This window comes from Colius striatus, chromosome 15, assembly GCF_028858725.1.
Source record: "Colius striatus isolate bColStr4 chromosome 15, bColStr4.1.hap1, whole genome shotgun sequence".
NCBI classification, from domain to species: Eukaryota; Metazoa; Chordata; class Aves; order Coliiformes; family Coliidae; genus Colius; species Colius striatus.
Genome location: NC_084773.1, coordinates 17,890,145 through 17,903,547, shown reverse-complemented (window position 1 = coordinate 17,903,547; position 13,403 = coordinate 17,890,145). Strand labels below are relative to the sequence as shown.

Genomic DNA, 13,403 nt, shown 5'->3' with positions numbered 1-13,403 from the left:
CTACATAGCAGCTAAGTTGCTGTGACTTTTTTTTCTTTGCTCTCTTTTTTGTAATCCTCGAGGCAGTTTCTTTAGTCAGCGTGGGGAAGCGCCGTGTTCCTCACGCACCAGCCGAGAGGAATGTGCACTGGAGGGATCCACAGTGATGATCACAGAGCAAAATTTCACCCTAAAACCGTCAACCTTGCCAGAAATACTTGAGTTACAGCAATTTGCTTAAAGAGAAAGAAAGGAGGTAAAAAAAAAAAAAAGCAGGAGAGAAAGAGAGAAGGCATTTTGATCTGGCTTGCTTGAGCAGAGGAGAGCAGCTGTTTGCCTCATGTGTTTAAATCTCTAGAGCTAATATTGAAGTTTGAGGGCAACAAGTGCAACAGAACAGAATAAGTAGAAAGCAACCCCAGGGAAACAATTGGAAATGCCGCTCGGATGTGGCTTCAGAGCTTGACAGTTTTACAGCGGTGTCGTCAGGTTGGCAAAACATTTTGTGGTGTCTGGGAAGGAGAGGCAGTTGCGTTGCTGAAATGTTTGTGTTTTCCTGGTAAGTGTAATCTGCCGTTTGTAAATTACTAATCTATTTAAGATGGAGCATTAATGGCACATAATCTCAAGTCGTTGAAAGCCTAGAAAATTAAAGTAGACTGAAGGCACAAGAAAAAAAAAATGCACTTTGTGTCAGGATGAAGTTCGATGAAGCATGGAGAAGATGGAATAGATTATTAAATAAACTTTGAGAGGAGATGGAAAAGACACTGAAATCTCTCATTTTGAAAGGAATTAGTTTACTTGATTATATGCAACTGTATCACACTCAGGAAAGTATAAGACAAATGAAAGCAAAACAAAATTTAATTGAGCTATTATTTTGCAGACTTTGGCTCCGATTCAGACAGGCTAATCAAATTGCGCTTTGCTCAGATAACTGATGTTAAATGCCGTCTACAACAGATGTTTAAAGAGAGACTAATTGGAAAATCTACATCCCGGGTTTTAGCGTGTCTAGCTGGGAAAGTTGTGAAGTGGCATTTTGAAGCGAGGTGGGAAGATGACAGGAGAAGCTCGGGTGGTGATGGGTGTTGGAGAGTGGCGCGAGGCAACAGCAGTGCCTGTGCCGGAGATGCCGAGGTCACCAGTGCTGTGGTTTGGTACCGTTTGCCCCTCAGAAACTTGTCCTCCATCGCATTACATCACAAGAGCGGTGTGGCAGCTCCATACGTGCCAATGTGCATCGAGTATGGAATGCTGTGGAGCACTGAGGATGTTTGAAGCAGTAAAACTGATGTTTAAACCATGCAGGGAGTACACCAGAGTTGAAGCATCCCACTGAGGTGGGTATAGCTTTCTACCTCTGATTTTTCTTCCAAATCATTTTTACATCAAAGTCACTCCAGTAATACCAAGGTGATCAGCCCTGGTTTTACCACCGGCAGCGATCACACCTACTGTGATTTCTTGGTTGGATGTTTTGTTTTGTGCACTTCTCTGTTTATCAAGACTTTGGGTTTGTGTCCTGAGCTTTGAGAGGATTCAGTGTTTCAGTCTGTGTTGTTCAGGTGTGGGGCACGTTTCTGTGTTTGTTGTGGAAAATTTCTATCCCAAGGACTTTGTTGTCCCAGAAAGCAGCATTTTGTGCATTCACACAGCTTCTGGAAGAAACTTTTCTATGTATTCTGTCATGAAGCAAAAGATGAAAGTGAGAAACACCTGTGAAAATTTCCCCATCTTTCAGATAGAACTCCAGATAGTACTTTAGATAGAAGTACTTTGGCTAAGTCTTAAAAGCTCAGATCAACATCCAAATGAATGCTGTTGGGAGATGGCAGCTGCTAGCCTAGCCCATTGCTTCATAGCCACAGTGCAGATTTAGTAGTTTTAATTCTGTTGATTGTGCTTGCAAGAACAGATTCACAAAGAGCTGTTGGTTGACGATCAGTCACCGTGGTCACTGGCCACACTGTTATTTGGTGAACCTTTCATGCCCATCCCATGATGAGCTCTGTTTGTGCCAAGGCAGCAGCCTGTCACCCCAAGTTAAATTGTGTCCTATACCTCTTATTTTTCATGGGATGGTTGCTCTGGAATAGGAGTGGGATGCAACTCGAATGATCCGTAAAGTGTATTAGAGAGGCCCTTCTGGTTCTCACACACGTTTATCCACTGTTGTCTCAGGACAGTGGCCCCTCAGGTTAGTGTTGGTGTTGTACAGGCTTGGCAGCCAGTATGTAATGGGGAGGAGTAAAAACAGAAGAATAGTGCACATATATATATTGTCAAATTTATTGATTGGAACACCACAAAAGATGGATTCTATTTTATGGCTTGTAAACATCAGGGCAGATATATCAGGAGAGCTGCAGACAGCTGTAATGTTGTGAGTGTGCACAAATTACTTGGAAAACAAATATTGCTCTGCCTACCCAGCTCTGTTCACAACCAAGGAGCAGAATGCCTTTTGCATGATGCTTATGCCCGGTTCTATGGAATATAATAATGGTGAGTTAATACTCACTGTGAAAACCTGTATTGCTGGCTGAGATGTTGGCACAGGAACAGATAAACCACTTGAGGAAAAATGAGAACTAGCCAAGGCATTTATTTGTACTCAGATCAAGAGCTGAATGCTCAAACTTCTGTAGTTGGGATGAACGCGCCCGTGTCTTCCCCGTCTAGGCCACGCTATAGGGTAAAAGCTGAATTGGATTTGGAGGTCCAGGAGGTCTGCAGGGCTGCATCTGGTCACCCATGGGGAGAAGGGGTGTGGGCATGAGACCGGGGCTCCAATGGGGTCTGTGGGTCAGCATCTTACCTTAGCCCTTATCCTCCTAGTTCTCTGCACCCAGGTGGATTTGCAGAACACAACCAAGCTGTCATTCACATCCTTTAACCACACACTGGCCATTCCTTCTTTTTGTCCTTTTACTGTGTGATAAGGAGTCTATACAGGACAGTATAAATTACAAGAGAAGAGGCAAAGAAAATCCCCAAAAGTAAAAACAAGGCCAAGCAAGAAAGAGTAAAACACAAGCTGGCAAGAGCCAAAGGCCTGGCATTGATTTTGCTTTTAACTTTCGTGTTTATTCAAAGGCTGTGGATACAGGTTAGCTTCCTTTGCTCAATATTTATTGCTATGTTACTTGTCTTTAACTGGAACAATGAGCACTTTGTTGATTGGGTTAAGAGATTGTCCCATTTTGTTCGATCTCCTGCATCTCTCTCTCTGTCTGCAGGTTTTAAGGAGTTTATTTTAATTTCAGATTTCTAACCCTCCGCCGTGAATTGCTGCTGTGCCACCGGCAGCTACACTTGAGGGACTATTGTTCGTCTTTTCAAAGTGGTGGGAGCACACAGCAGAGCCATTAGCTTCTGTGAAACTTGACCTTCCTTGATGATACTGCACCTTGCAGATTCGGAGCAAGATAAACATTTTATAGGAGAGGGGAAATATTAGGTTGTTTTTCATCAGAAAAGGTGGAAATATACTGTGCAAGAATTAAAAAAGGAGGGGAGGAGGGGAAGAAAGCCATAATGGCAATAGTTACCTCTCTGTCTCAAAGATGCCACCCAAATCAATTGATGAAGAGTGAATATCTCCTTGCCTAACCACGCTAACCCTTGAGCAAACAGTGGAGCAGAAAATCTGCAGTAAAGTCACAGTGTAGTGAATGATGACTGTACTGATTTCGCCCCCATGTAGCGATGGCAATGATTTTGGTGCTATTAGGAATGGACCCATCCTGGACAGCCCCCCAGGCTACGTGCAGTGTGTGGAAACTGTCCCCCAAAGTATCGAGGATTTCTGTCTGGAATAGGAGCGTTGTTATAATGCAGAACAGAGTTAAGATCATTTAAAATCGTGTAGTCTGCAGCTGGCACTCCAGGGGAAGGTATGTTTGTGACTTCCATCACTGTTTATTTTTTACTTGGGCTTGTTGCATGGGAAGTATGTCCATTTTGAGTCCTTCCCTCCTCTGTGTCTACCCAGAAGAAAAACAAACCCATTTCTTCTGGGAGAGCCCAGCATTAGATACGACAGAGCAGCAGGGCCAGCTGCAAAATCACAGTGGTGTTTTGTTGCTAATTCTGCAGGAGTGAGCAGGGGGGACTACCCTCTCTTAAAAAAAAAAAACCAAACCAAACCAGAAGAAGAAAAGAAAACCAAATTAAAAAAAACCTCACTTTCAGTTTGTAACTTTGATTTGGCTGAAAAAAAAAGGCACAACTTAAAAAAACCCCAGACAGCAAACAGCCTTATTCCTTGGACCTATAGTAATTACTGGAGCAGTTTTTCCATTCCTGGTTCTTTTGCCTCACACCTGTAGGAGATCGATGCTTTTGCTTCTGTGCTTCCCCACCAAAGTATTTTTATTTGAAAACGTGAGGAAATTGAATTTCCTAAAGCTCCTCTCGAGTCAGGGTGGTTACAGCGATAGAAGAGTTGCAAATGGCTCATGTGTGAACAGTTTAGGATGGAGCTGTTCGTACGGGGCCATGCTGAGGTGCGGGAGCGGGAAGATAATTGTAAATGTTCTTGTGGGGATCTGATTGACAGCTTATTGTCTGCAGGCAGTTGAGGAAAGAATAGGAAATGAGTTAAGTGTAGGGGATCTGGCAGGCTGCAGGCTCTCCTGATGGCGGCTGCTACACTGAGCAAAGCACATGAAGCTCCCAGACCAGCCCTGGGCAGGGTTACCTGCAGCAACCTCCCTTTGTGAGGCACCCCCGAAGGGACATCCCTTGGTCAGTGCAGAATACTATGTCTTGTTGGCTGCTGCTTGGTGATGTGGGATGCCTGGTGTGGTCTCAGCCTGGTGCTGGGCAGGCTGGTCTGACCCAGGTTGTGTGTTACCATGATGTGTTTCCCGAGCGTTCCCATGGAGGGAACAGGGCTGGTGGATGCCCCTGGTCCTTAAGCAGAACATAGAGCAGGAAGAGTCTTCTCCCTGACTCAACAGATTGGTGAATATGAGGTCTCTTGAGTAGTTTTACAATGTCGTGAGGTCTTGGGCCAGTTATCTGTGTGTTAAAGTTTTTGTTGTCCCACCTTTTTCTCTGGAGTGACTCATGCCCATGGGTCCAAGCGCCCACGAGAAGCCACCGATGAGCAGTTAAATGTTAAGGGACTGCACAGGCTAAAGATAGAAATGTTACAAGTAAATATTCCTCTCCCAAAATCTTACTGTCTGTATTTTGTTTTATCTCCTTGCCTGCGAGCATTTAAAAAGAAATAAATAAATAAACCCCTGCTTTGCATTGTTAGTGTAGGCTTCTGAGCCAGATTGTACTACAGAGCACACTGATGTGTCTTCCCCTGAGGTATGGAAAGATCTATGTGTGCTAAGCAGGTGTTTTCGTTTGTTTAATTGGAGCTGAGTTTAGCACAATATTACAGATAAATGAATTACACATGTTTAGTAATTCATAGAAAGTGATCGTTGTTTTGCTTAGGCACTTGTCTTCGCATCCAGGTTTGCAGAGATAGAGTGCTGGCAAACGTGGACAGAGGTCTTTCAAAAACAAAACGCAGCCTGTACGTGAGGAGAGCCTGATGTCTGGTTGCTAAAACAACAATAACTATTTTGTCTTTGTTTAAATTGCAACATTTTAAATCTAAATAGTATCCTGTTTTGACAAACTACTAAACCACAGACCTAAGAAAGAAGCCACGAGGCCTGTGTCAGAAGTCGATGGCATCTCTGGGCAGGAAGTTTTGGGATGACACACTCTGGCAGTGATGGCACAAGGGATGGAGAGACCCGGGAAGCACCCAAGGGCTCGGGGGCTTCTCTGTTGTGCTGCACTCACAGCAGTCAGTTGCATGCACATTGCTTGGCAAGATGATGACTGGTTTGCCTCTGCCAGTGGGGTTTTATTTATTATTAGTTCTTTTTTCTATCTGTTTTTGTGTGGTTTTTTATCCTGCTTCCCAGGCTCAAGCTGCCACCCCCTTTGCAGAGGCACTGTGGGGCACGAGTGCCTCCAGCAGCCCCGTGTCACTGCTGGGCAGGTCTCAGTGCAGTGGGATGGATCCCAGCACAGCCTCCCTGGCGAGAGCCCCGTGGGTGCTGTGCTTGACTCTGCTCTCCCTGTGACAAGGAGAGCTGAGAGAGAGGCCACGAGGCAGCTCAGACCTGCAGCCTTCCGAAGGATGATCAAAACTGGTCGCTTCTTACAGCTTCCCTCCTGGTTTTGAGTAGTCCCAGCCCTTGGCCAGGTTCCAGATGGATAATTACATTCAACTTACCCAAATTTCCTCTGCAGATTCAATTGTAAACTATTTTCTCGCTCTCTCCTGCCAGTGCTGTGTGTAACTGTGCTGCACAGCGTTAAACAGCTGTCACATGCTGCTCCGGAGCCTGCCGAGTTTTAGGCACAGAAAGTAAAAGGTTGTCGCAGAACTTGCGCTGAACTTTAGAGAAAGTACTGTCCGTGCCTTTTCTGTTCGTGGAGTACTTTGGAACAAGCTTTTGGATTAAAGGTGTGGTTGATGTGTAAGTCACTGGTGTTAGCAGCCGGTGCCAGCACTTGGGGCTGATTGTGAAAAGCGTCTTACTTAGGGTTGTCCTCTCTCATGGATGTCCTCGCCTTCAAGTCTCCAGATCATTGAAATTAGAGCTGTCTGGCTGCATTTCTCATTCATCTGGGAATTTCTTAATACATCACCTGTAGAGCTACTGTGTATATACTTTACCTCCCATCAGCAACAGCTTCCCACCAGTCTCCTGCCAAATCATTCCCTTCCATGAGCTACAGCAGAAGGGTCTTGTGTGGGAAGAGCTGTGCTGATAGAAGAACCCAGCAGCCCTCACCCACATGTGTACCCATATAAAGCTGTGCCTAGCAAAGCCTGCATCCTAGGTTGTGATCCAGGCAGAGGGGTGCAGTGTGGCTTTCTAAAGGAAGCCAAAGGCACATGGGGAAGTGCCCCTGCATCCTCCGGGTTCAGTGGAGCCACCACAGTAAATCAGAGTTGCAAATGAGTTGAGAGCTTTTAAAACTGTTACTTGTTTGAGACTTTTCCTGATGCACATGTCAGTATGAAATTGTTCTGTGGGAATTAACGTGTGTCCAAACCCAACAGCAATCTCAGGTTTGTAGTGGTGTAATCTACAAACTTTTAATTATACATATAGCTGAGTAAATGACTCAAAATGTCTTCAAACCCTTTGTTCACAAATGTACATTAAAAAGTGCCCATCCCACATGCACACACACCCCCACGCCCATTTCCTTCCTTCCTTCCTTCCTCGTTTAACACCCACTTCCAGCAAAGCTTTGGCTTGTGGCATCCTTCCTTGTGTCAGAATCTGTGGCTGGAGCTCCCTGTGGGGCTGGCCTGGCTGGGGGCTCGGCTGGAGCACCGAGCCCCTCTGCTCTCCCAGCACGTGTGTGGTGTCAGAGAACAGTGCAGAAGCTGCTGACTGTGTCTGGGTTTCCCACTTGATGTGCAGCCCATTTGGGAGGCTGATTCTGCAGCTTCAAACGCTTTAATGAGATGCAAATTGTTTGTGATGCTGCCTTATTAAATGTATTGTAATTTTAAAATCATTTGCTTGTTAATTGTGTTTAAATAGCTGCCACTTAGGCAAGCAGAAAGTTTCCAGAAGGATAGATTGTTTTTTTACCTTTTTAGCATGTTTGAAAGCAGCCCCGATGACTTCTCTGGCCTGCTTTGATAGGGCACTGGCCAAATGTGGCCTCACTCGCCTCCTGGTCCTCACCCTTTTTCCCAGTGAAGAAATACTCTGTTACCTTTCTTCTATGAAACTGCAGTCCCTGAAGAAGGGAATAACAGGAGAGTGGCTTGGGAGGTTTAGGGTGGAGATAACTTGCCTCCCCCTCTGCTCAGCCAAGTCAGGTCAACCTAGGGCAGATTCTGAGGTGCCTCATACGGATGCTGCTGCCCCCGTGCAGATGGGATTTGAAAGGATCCCAAAGACTTAGAGGATGCATCTTTTGGGGCTCACTGAAACGTATGTCCATGTATGTCTGCCGGGCTGCCAAGGCAAGGTCTCCCATCCTCAGCACCTTCAAGGCTCTGTCTTCTGCGTGCTGAAATAAATGGCAAAGTTTCTCTTGGCTCTGGCTGAGCAATATGATGTCCCTGCTGACCTCAGTTCAGCTCGGTTCAGAGCTGATTTTGATCCTGCGCCGTTGCTAGCTTTGGCGTGGAGCAGGCTACTCGGTATCATTTGTGTTTTATTTGTATTTGAAACACCGTGCTGGAAAATGAAAAATAATATTTCCATATCCGTTTGTTCTTCTTGCATTGGCTGGAGGGCCCCACCCTGCCCAGTGCTCCTGGCTCTTGTTTTGCAGCTCCTCCGTGTCCAGCGACGGACTCTCGTGTGTCGATCCTGCCTCATTTCTTTGCAGTGACGCTTCATAGTCCCTTTGTTTTCTGTTTGCGTCTTTGTTGTGCGGCGGGATCAGTAATAATAGTTAATAATTAGCAGCTCAATAGCACTCTTCACCTTCAAAGCAATTTTAGGCATTAAATCACTGCAGCTCTGCTGGCAATATTACAATATTGACTTGTTACTTCACCAGTGTCACGGAGGCGGCAGGAGCTGCGCTTTTATGGAGGGCAAATTGGGGTCACTTTTTCTAGAGTACAGAATTGGCAAAAAAATATCATTTTCTTCCTAGGCTGACACTTTGTTTGCCAAATTTCAGCATAGAGCCAATTTTTAAAGCGGAGTAATAAACACCTGAAAAGTTCTGGTTTATAATGGCAGTGCTGAAAAGCCATTAAATGAATGGCTCGGCTGTAACACAAGGAAACCCTCTTAAACTGTCGAAAGACCTGTAAAAGCCGGACGGAGGCTTTAGCAAACACCAGCTTCGCCTTGGAGTCTGGAGCTGAGATGCAAAGTGAACCTGTGGGGACTGGTAGGAGAAGATCACTAGAGATGTCCCTTCTCTATGATGGGGAAATCTCAGGTATGTGGTGTGGAGCTAGGGGAGCACCCTGTCCCAGGTGAGCATCTCTCCAGGTCTCTCGAGCCACAGGGAGAGGGAAGGTGAGGATGAGCAATGGGGATGGAGCTCCAGGGGAGCAAAGAACAGAATTGGGAACAACAGGGAAGGCCTGGAGCAAAGGAGGAGTGGAGGGATGCAAGGCAGCAGAGGGAAGGAGCAGCGAGTCAGGATGCAGGGCCCAGAGCTGGCTCAGCAGGGAGCATGGCTCCACAGGGCACAGGCATGGTCTGCAGAGACCTGGAGGGAGGCACGACCAGCAAGGTGGCAAGAAGCCCCGAAGAAGTCCTGAGGAAGCCCTGCTTGACTTGTTTTCTCTTGGGCCCTAAGGGTGTGTTTCTGCACAGCTTTTAGAGGAAGTGAGGGCAGCTCCTCTACCTCCTGCCTTCGACCTGCAGCTCGCTGGCACACACAGATGCAAATGCTGCATCCCAGACCAGCATCATACGTGCAAACAGCTGAGAACAAGGTACCAAACCCCACCTCCCCAAGGGATCAGGCACCCCATGGCCAGCTCAGCCCCTCTTCCCGTCCCAGCACGGGGTCTGCTGGCAGAGGGTGCCTCTGGGAAGCCAAACTGTTAAGAGCAGCATAGTAAAATAGCAAATTGACCAGTAAAAGGAATCAGTAAATGAAGGGAACAGCTATTAATGTGCCAAGCCAAGATGTGTAATTATACCCTAGGACTTTTCCAAACTAATACATGTTAAAGGTGTAAACCTATTAAAGGAGAGATTTTTCTGTACAGGGAACTTATGTAGATAGAAGGATTTACACTGTATTTTATTCTTGTATTATAAGGTATAAGGAACATTTGAGCAAATCCAGTCATTCCTATTATTACAATATCATACGTTTTTCATACCATTTTATGCGGTTCTTCAAAAACTTTGGCACTAATTCTCTTTATATTGTTAGGAATTTTCTTTTAAAAACAGAATTCTTTTGCTCAAATAGTTAATTAGATTTTGAACTTCAAATACAGTACTTATTTTTTTTTCTCCTAAGAATAGGGGTGTTAGATCCATTGTGCTGGCCAAATTACAGTTTGGATGGTTACATTCTCTCTGCTTAATCACCCTGCAGTTTCATTGGAGTGAAGGATTTGGTGCCTCAGGTGTCCTGAATTCCTGAATCCCTCCAGCTTCGCTCTCTATGGTGAAGTTGCTGCCACAGTCCACCCCAGAAGTGGCTGCATTTCTCAGCAAAGAATTGTTGTCTCCTGCCAGAGCATAAATAACAGTTCAGAGAGGTGACTTCTTGTAGTATTCCTCCGTTGTTATGCTTTGCAGCGGGTGGGTTTGTGCTTCTCCAACCCCAGCAGCCCTGCACTAAGTCTTTACGCACATCTGAGGGATTTCTCTTGCCACAGGAAGACAAATTTGTTTCAAGAGGCCCCAGACAAATTCTTGTATTTGCTTGTTTGCCATGACGGGTGCAGCAAAGGAGTGGGTCATGGCTGCTCCACCACATCCCCTCCTGGCTCCGAGACCTCCTGCCTCTCAGCAGCATCCTTTTTTTTCTTGTGGATTAGCGGGGAGAAAAGGATTGGGATAAGCAGCAGACGGATTTGGATAGGAAACATCCGTGGGTCATAACCCCTGCTTGCAGACCGGAGCCCCGTTTGCCTGGGGAAGGGAAGCGGGAGGGGAGGACGCTGTCCTTGAGTTCAGTTTGGGCCCTGTTTATTTGGGAAGAAGCGATGGATCACAGCATTGCGCTGTGAAGGGCCAGAGTGGAAGTACAAAGGAAAGCCCAAAGCACACAGTGAGCCTTGCTTAGTGCCACACAAAGGACTCTGAGCCGCTCGGATGACCCCGAGGGATCCGAGAGTAAAGTCCTATAGTTGGGATGTTTGCTTAGCCTATATGGCTGGCTGTTTCTCGTCCATGTGAAACCAAACGTGCACCATCAAAATGACTGACATGGCCAAAGGCCAGGGGATGGCTGTGCCAAAGCCGGGTCTCCTTCCTGCCCTGCAGCGTGCCGCTCGTCCCTGTCCTGCCAGGCTGAGTGAGGGGATGCTCCTCACTCAGAGACAGGGAGGAGAAGCACCCTACGTGCATCACAGGCTGGTTGGTGGTCATGAGGAGGCCTCCCTTGCATGCCCTGCTTCCAAAAAACCTTTTTATCCATACTCAGAGGAACCTGGAGTAACAACTTTTAGTAGCTCCTGCTGGCAGAGCAGAGCTGCCGTGCAGCAGCACGGACCTTGCAAATCCGGTATGGCAACCAGAGGTTATCAGGGAGGGCTCCTCTGTGTCCTTCTGCCTGCAGTAAGTCTACTTGCTTTTGCCTTGTTTGCCAGCTTTGCAAATCATGCAGTTCTGCTGCTCTGCGGCATTTTGGAGGTGTGTTTGTTTCCTGGAGCTGTGATGCTTTTGTTCTAGCAGGAGCAGAGATCCTTGTGCTGCTTTCAAACTTCTTCCCCACATAGCATCAGCTGTACAGCAGCTTTTCTGTTTAACCAGGAGGGCCATTGCCTGAACACCTCTTTAGGAAACAATTCGCATTGTTCTGTTGCATATACAAAGTTTCTCTCTTTAAAGACCAGCAAAAGCTCTTCCCCTGGCTGCCTTCTTGGAAAAAAAATTGAAAGTAGCTTTTCTGCATGTTGGAGGAAAACTTGGAACTCTGAGCCAGCTAAGTATACTGTATCATGAAACCTCGGGGACCATTGAAATGAGAACAGTGGCCCATTACTGCTAAGAAGGTGTTTTATTGAAAATACACGTTCCCAACAGAGCGAGTGAGAACCAGGAGATGGCCTGTGGTGATACAGGTGATCCTCGCAGATGAACCAGAGGATACAGTTTGGCACTGGCAGGCTGAGCGTGAGCGAGCGGCAGAATGGACTGATGGGTGTTTGTACATCAGACAGCCCCTATTGAATCAGATTTATTTGGATTTCAACCCGTGGCAAATGTATGTGTGCACGTGGGGGGGTGTGTGTGTAAGTTGTTGTGGAAGCAGGCATGGTTTTAGAGAGGATGAGTCTTGGCAGTGAGGGGAAGCTGTAAGTCTCCTGATGACAGAAGCAGGTGGCCAGGAGAGGGCAGTGCGTCTAACACTATGTGACACACCAATTCTACCCACACCAGCCCCAAAAAGGGGTGAATCAATCTCAAAATGCAAAGCGGGGGGCACTGGGGCTGCTGCAGCCCGCAGCGCCTGCCTGCCTGCACAGGGGCAGTGAGCAGAGGATGATCTGCCTGGGGTGGCCAGGAGTTCACTGGTTAATACTTAACGGGCAAAAATGTGTTTGATTGGCATTTGATTTGTTGATGTTTCTTTCTGTGGAGTTTTTTTTCTTACCATGGCAACTTCAACATCATGACAAAACACCTACTTTTGCTGTCGGAGCTGTTACTGTTGTCATGCCCGGTGGGTTATTTTGGTAGACAGGGGTTGTTCTTTTTCAAGTGGAGGTGTTGCCATCTCCTACCAGATACCACCTCCAGCCTTTCCTGTCCTAAGAAGGTTCTCTCTGTGTGAACACCGTGTCTCAACCCATGGCAAAAAAAAATGGAGTTTTAATGGAAACCACAGCATTTCCTCCACTGTACGTGACAGAAATGCTATCTCACATAATTAAGGAAAGTAACTGAGAACAGTTAGTGGTGATTACCTTTCAATATATTGTGTACTTTGGGGCAGAAAAATAAATTATGAATAATGCCCAAGCATACTTGGAACAATTTGCACACTGTGCTGTGAGTGATGCAGACCTGCTGGTAGAAGAGTGTGCTAATAAATTTTACTTTGTGGCGGAAACAAGAGATTACAGTTTATTAGGAAAGGAGATGGCAATTTATTAAGATCAATCAAATCCGAACGCAGAGGAAAAAAATGTTGCCATTCTTATTTATTTATTTATCTGGAAGCAAGGGGGAGTGCAATTACATAAAATTTGTTGTTTACCTGTGATGTTTGATTCATTATTAATATTTTTATGTTTAGAGGGAACCATAATTTTGCTGAAATGTCTTCCATAACTCCTGCACAATCATATTCATAACTCACCTGAATGTTGACACATCCTGCTGTGTATATATAAATTAACTAGTAACACTGGCATTATAAAATGATGCATTAAATGAAGATGTGAATGGTAATTTAAAGCATGCCATGAAGTGAAATTTAAACCATTGTACAACACTGAGGGGACTTAAAGAGCCTTCTTCGTGCAGAATTTGCAGGGGCAATAAGGAAAATGACAGCTTCACATCAAAAAAAAAAAGCAGAGCAACAGGGACACGGGCGTTACTGAAATGTTAATTGCTTTGCTGTTCGGTTTTGTTAGAGGCACTGTCAGCCTAAAAATCACTTTTCTGCCTGAAGATATTTTACTGTGAGGACATTAACTGCGATTGTTAAACATCGCCCAAAAAAAGAAGTTTACTTTGTCCTTTTTCTCAGCACTTTGTGGG

The 13,403-nt window shown here is 45.8% G+C and overlaps 1 protein-coding gene across 9 annotated transcripts in view; it reads left to right on the top strand.

Annotated features, from left to right (window-relative positions):
- FOXP1 (forkhead box P1) overlaps positions 1-13,403 on the top strand; it is a 410,233-nt gene that overhangs the window by 306,110 nt on the left and 90,720 nt on the right. The window lies entirely within an intron of this gene.